Below are 6,123 nucleotides of genomic sequence, written 5' to 3' on the forward strand. Positions count from 1 at the left end.
AGTCCTAGGCACCGATTTAGAGGGAGCACCAGGAGGGTGCGAGGAAGGAAGAACTTAGCACCCCCTCTCCCCGATATGCTTCTGCCTCCATTTGAGAACTGTACCGATTCACAACCCCAGGTCTTCAAGACTCAGGAGTCAGGCCCCCAAAATCAGGATACTGTATTCAAAACTAAATCATGAGATTTTAATATGTCAGCTTTCTTTTCTTTGCTATCTGAGACGTTACAGTTGTCAGGCTTGTCCTCAGCACCACAACAGTGACTTTTTGCACGAGAAAGCAGATTCCCATGATTCCAGGAGCTGGGGATTCAAGACCAACACACAATATCCCCCCAGACAATAAAAATCAAGGCAGCAGGCAACACCGTTACCTTCTTATCTCTTTGCAGTTCCAGGTGACAGCTACAGCAATTGTTTGCAGGGAGAAATAAGTCAGGGATTCATTTCACGCATGTTTAGTCTCCGTTGACATAATTTAGCAGCTGTAAACGCAGGGAAGGGTGTTGAAACATGTGAGCAGCTCTCCACACACCTAGTGTAGCAGGGATTGCAGTCTGAGAACCATTCTTCCTGAAAAATACCTGGCCTGAATCTTTTATTCCAGCCCTGAAGAGAGCACTGAACACTCCTTTTTCTCCAAACAGGTTCACAGAGGAAGGCTAGATGGAAAAAAAAGTGCAAAAAACCCCCAACAACCCCAAGAACAAATGGGGACAGAAAAGGTAAACTTATTTAACACACTAGTATAGCACACACTTCAATATTCTGCCCTTCAAAAAATAGTGTATTATAATAGTAAAGATACTACAATGTTCCCCGTTATAAAAATATAATACGCTATAGCATGTCCGTTAAATGAACTGTCTCACATTACAGTGTTCCTCCCTTATTTAAATAAAAATCCTGCTGAATCAGACATTATGCCACTCTTATTAAAACAGGCTACGTGGAATAGCTTTGTGGCCCTGAACATTTTAAGCAATCATAATGTTGCTAGATGGCTGTGCTGGCACCTTTTCTCATGAGGGACCATGGGCCATAGTCTGTCTCCTGTCCCGTATGAACTCTTCAGTCATTTGGAAAATCCCATTGGATGCCTCTCTGCAATCTAGCAGTTTGAATGCCTCCAAAGCGATGGTCCTTTGCTCAGAAAAGACCCCCATTGGTTTCATGATCCGAGTGATGGATAATAAAACCAACATCCCTCTGAACAAGGATCATTTAGATCACAGCTGTGGCCCTGCTAATCCTGCCCTTTAACATGAACGGCCCCTGTATACATTACCCCGATGATACGCTCATGAACAGTCTGAAACCCACACACGGCATACACTGGGAACGGTGGCCCCGAGTCCCAGGAGAGGCCACAGGCCCCATTAAAAACAGAACACAATCAGCATGTGAGTCACCAAGCAGAAACTTTTCACATCGCTGCTTCTTGTCATGTCCACGCGGCTGTCAACAAAACCTTAATTTAATTGTGCAGACAAGCATGGGGTGGAAAACAACAGTTTCAGCAAATCAACGTAATTTGCAGGGAAATTGGTGAGTTACTGGCAGGAAATGTAATGAGGAAGGAAGCATCTTGGTGTGAGTTTAACTTCTTGCTTCTGCGGCTGCTCCGTCTCTTGGGTCAGAGGGTCATGGCTCCGGGAATCTGGATGGTGCCAGCGGTGTTGGAGGTCACAGAGGCTTGACACCTCTTGCCGTGCCTCCCTTTCCTGTGGAGGGAGCTTTCTTCCAGCAGTGCCCACTTCTTGGGAGACACTTCCCACTAAAGATTCATCTCAAAGCTGCGAGGCCTGATGTATCCCACATGCCCACTTTGAGAAGCCCTCTCAGCACTGCCAGTGCCATGGGACATCCATTCCTCATCCAGCACCGGCTGCTGAGATGCCTCCTGCCCCTTTTGGCTCAGTCAGGCCTCCTTGTCTTCACTGCAGGATGCTGGGTCCTTCATGCCTCTCCAGCAATGCCTGCTCCACGCTCCGCACTCACAGCAGCGCCCACCGGGAACACCCCACCCCTTCAGCAGTGGCGAAGCTGACAGTTGTGCCTTGAAACTCCTATTGCTGCAGTGGCGTCTAGCTGGGGGATGCAACTTTCTGGTGCTGACGCTGACGTCTTTATCTGGTTGGGGAAGAAAAAAAAGAAGACAAAAACCCACACGCAAGCATTTTATACAGTCTCTGTGCACTTGAAGTGAGAAGCTGTGTCCCCAGAGGCCAAAGCAGAGGGCTGAAACAGATTAATTCCTTCCCAGAGACTTTTTTTTTTGTTTTTTGGTGGTGTCTCAGTTGACGTTCCACCTCATTAGCAGGCACCGCATCACAGTGCCTTCCGCCATCCGCTTCCTGTGCGGGGAAGACATGCATCTCCCCCCTCCCTGCCCCCCTTCTCTCTTCTGCCCCTCCCCAGCCCAGCGCCTGGCCCTTCGTGCAGTTTTGCCACAGTGCAGTGTGGGTGGCCAGAGACCCAACTCCTCCCTCAACAGACATCCCTCCCCTTTCAACTCAGCACAAGCAATTAAAATGTAAAGAAGTACTGCAGCAAGGGGGGTAGATAGAGGAGACTCAGGCACTGGCACCTCAACAAGCCCCTTCCAAGCCACGTTCCCATCCTGTGGCTCTAGGCAGATTTCCCACCGCGCTTGCCCTTGGATGGCAGTGGCATAGGCTGTTGTTGCTCAGCATAGGAAGGACTGTACCAGGCTGAAGGCACAGAAAAGCCCTGCTCTCTGTCCCAAACACACATAGTTGTTCTACTAACTGTCCCCTTCACTGTCCTTAAGAAACAGCCATGGAGGGGTCTCAACCTCCGCAAGCAGAGAGCAGCATTGGGCATGCTCCTCACCTCCCCTCACTACCACCAAGGGACCTCTCCAATGGATGTGTGGCAGGTCAGGTGTGAAGTGCATCAAGCCAGCTCTGTTTATTCCTAGCTGGTAGTCAGGGGATGTCAGGAGTTGAGCACTGGTGCATTAACTATGTGCATTGAGGACAGCATGTGTTTGAAGAGTTGGGGCTATGCATGGATATGAATTAATGTTTCCACAGACGCATTAACACGAACATTTCTGGGTCCTTGGATCTCAGCCCTTCTGCTTTGTATGAGGTTCACTTTAGTATCTGCACGAATGTTTCTTTGCTTTTTAATACAGCACATAGAAAGGGATATTCCTGGAATGATTACGGGCAAGATGAGCTGATCCAAGAGGCCCTTTCCCAGCACTGTGACCTGAGAGCAAAAGCGGACATGCAACCCCAGCGCTACTAATCCTAGTCTCACCTCTTGCTTTTGTTTAAGGATACAGGCTCTTTTTCTTTTGATGACTGATTGGCGAGTCCTTACAGGGCACTCGTTTCATATTTTTCTATCCAGAAACTTGCTCATAATGAAAGCAGAAATTCTCCTCTAGTGACCTGACTCCAGGATCAGGGACTTTATAGAAAACACCAGCTAGCTCAAGACTGCTCACAAACATCCCAACAGGTGGCCAACCTGCAACCTGCCGGCTGGATGAGCTCCTCTCCCAAGTGACAATTGGGATGTTATCCTTTTCCAATTATTTGTTGAAAGTCACTCAGACTAGACGGGCACCTTAGGGGTAAAGGGCACATTTAGAGGTGGCCTAAAACTCTACCAAACCTCAGGGGATCCAGGCGAGACCAAGGGGTTCATTTTGGTACGTTTCAGATATAAGGAACAGCTGAGCAGTTTGTTTCTGAGTTTCCCAAAGTTCATAGACATTAAGGCTAGAAGGGACCTCGCGAGATCATTGGGTCCAGCCCTCCGTTGAAGGGGCAGGAAGTCAGCGGGGGTCAAAGGATCCCAGCAAGGTAAATGTCCAAATGTTTCTTGAAAGTGTCCAGAGTAGATGCTTGCACCATCTCTGGGAGCAGTCTGCTCCAGGCCTTGGGGGCTTGGACACTAAAGAAGTTCTTCCTATGTCCAGCCTGAAATGGTCTCGGAGGAGTTTGTGACCGTTTCACCGTGTCATCCCTTGGGGCGCTCCAGTGAGCAGTCGTTCCCCCAGCTCCTGATGCACACCCCTTATATACTTATAGGTGGCCACCAGGTCCCCCCTGAGCCTGCACTTCTCCAGGCTGAAGAGTCCCGTAGCTCTCAGCCTCTCTTCATAAGACCTGTTCTCCTGCCCTCTGATCATGCACGTGGCTCTCCTCTGGACTCTCTCTGGCTTCTCCATGTCCTTCTTGAATTGTGGAGCCTGGATGCAAGGAGAAGAAGGTCACCCCAGAACAGCTCTAAAATCCAGAGCTGAATTGAGGATCTTCCCGTCACTGGGTTTGACTCTCTCTGGTGGGAAGAGAATGGTCCAAAAACACTCATTTCTCCTGGGACTGCTCTGCTAATGAACTGAAAGGACAAAGCAGCACAGGCTAGAGCAAGTCACTGGAAACCTTTAAATGTTAAGGGAAGAACACAAACAAAAAAATAATCCCAGGAGGTCAGGGCATTAACCCCCCACAGCAAGCAGATCGGAAAGGCTCGCAGCCCCCACTGGAAACAGCATGCCAATGGGAAGGGGAGGAGGGAGGTGGTAGCTGCCAGGGCCACGATGCCACAACTGGGTTTTATTTATTTATTAAGGAGATTTCTTTTCTTCTTATAAGCAGGTCAGCCCAATTAAACCTGACAGCTTGTTTACAGCAGGCTCCTACCTGATGGCAGCTTCCGGAGAGGCTGCATTCAACAAGACAGTGCGTGAGAGGGGCTAGGGCAGCCAGAGTGACCTGGAAGAGGTAGCGGCATGTGATTAACGAGAGGGTTCAGGCAGCGCTCCCCGCTATGCCAACCTGGACCTCTGCTCCAGGGCAAGGAGGGGAGCTCAGGAACAGGCACGATCGTGGTGCCAAAGCCGAAAGAAGCAGTCCTGCGTGGGTCGCTGAGTCCAGCAGCCAGCACCGTGGGCTGCAATGCAACACCAGCCTGATGTGAAGCGGTCAGCCGAGAGACCAGAGAAGCAAGTGCATCTTATAGGGTGTGAGAAGGTCAGATGGTTCCCCATGGCAAGCTCAAAGGGCCTGTGCTTTGGGCCCGTCCCCAGAAAACAGAAGCTCAGGGTGTCTGGGCTTCCCCCTAAATGCCCATCAACAAACGCCTCCCTCCGTCTAACCAATTCCTCCGAACCACTCTGATGCGCTGCATGTTGAGTTGCTCTGAGAGGGCCTTCGCTCCCCTCCCACACGACCACCCACTCCAGCCATGGTAGAGCTTGAAAGGAGGAGGCTCCCTGAGAGCAGATCGCTTCCAAAGGACAAAGGTGCGGAGGCAGAAGAGAGATCAGCCATTTGCCAGAGCCAGCAATTTTCTGATGGAATCCCAAAAAACCCCTTTGGCCTCTTCCTAATTCCCCCCCCCCCATCTCTTCTACAGGCGAAGCAAGTATTCACAAGATGAGGTGCAAAATTCCTCTTTGATTTCAAAGACATGTCTCCTGGCCAGTTACCCCCCCGATTCCTGGCATATCCCACTGGAAAGCTCTTAATACAACCAGCTGGCAAGAGGCAGTACAAAGCTCTGGTTTCCCCTGCCATTCACGCCTCCAGATTACAACATCTCTCGTTGGCAGAGGAAACAAGGGGGGAAAAGCAGCCTGTTTCCAAAGGGAGCCTGGCAATATCAGAGAGACTTTGAAAGCACTGTGCTTGCCTGTTTGCAAACAGAAAGGGGGAAGGAGGGCGAGAATAAAGTTCACAATCCTCCAAAGGGATCTTGTGTCATTACAGACATCATCCCGTCTCCGCCTGGATGGAAGAGATTATTAAAAATGTCTCCTTCAGATCTATGTGCAGTACATAACGTGAGCAGTTTTTAATGAACTCTGAATCCAGAGCTGCCATAATGCTGGAGCGCTGGTCTCAGGCTATTTCATAAAAACTCCTGCTGAGATGATTTCATAGATTTCATAGACATTAGGGCTGGAAGGGACCCTGGAGGATCATTGAGTCCAGCACCCCGCCCAAAGGCAGGAAGTCAGCTGGGGTCACAGGATCCCAGCAAGATAAGCACCCAAACATTTCTTAAAGGAGTCCAGAGTAGGTGCTTGCACCACCTCCAGGGGCAGTCTGTTCCAGGCCTTGGGGGCTTGGACAGTAA

General features: G+C 49.9%; 1 protein-coding gene across 1 annotated transcript in view; it reads right to left on the reverse strand.

Moving 5' to 3' along the window:
- Positions 1-711: 711 nt before the first annotated feature.
- The window catches only part of SPATA20 (spermatogenesis associated 20), a 39,413-nt gene continuing 34,001 nt past the window's right edge, over positions 712-6,123 (reverse strand). Inside the window, exon 17 of the mRNA XM_019542482.1 lies at positions 712-2,133. The gene's annotated coding sequence lies outside the window, so the exon portion shown is untranslated. The remainder of the gene's footprint in view (positions 2,134-6,123) is intronic.

Source organism: Crocodylus porosus, unplaced genomic scaffold, assembly GCF_001723895.1.
Source record: "Crocodylus porosus isolate Cpor-Errol unplaced genomic scaffold, CroPor_comp1, whole genome shotgun sequence".
In the NCBI taxonomy this organism is placed as follows: Eukaryota; Metazoa; Chordata; order Crocodylia; family Crocodylidae; genus Crocodylus; species Crocodylus porosus.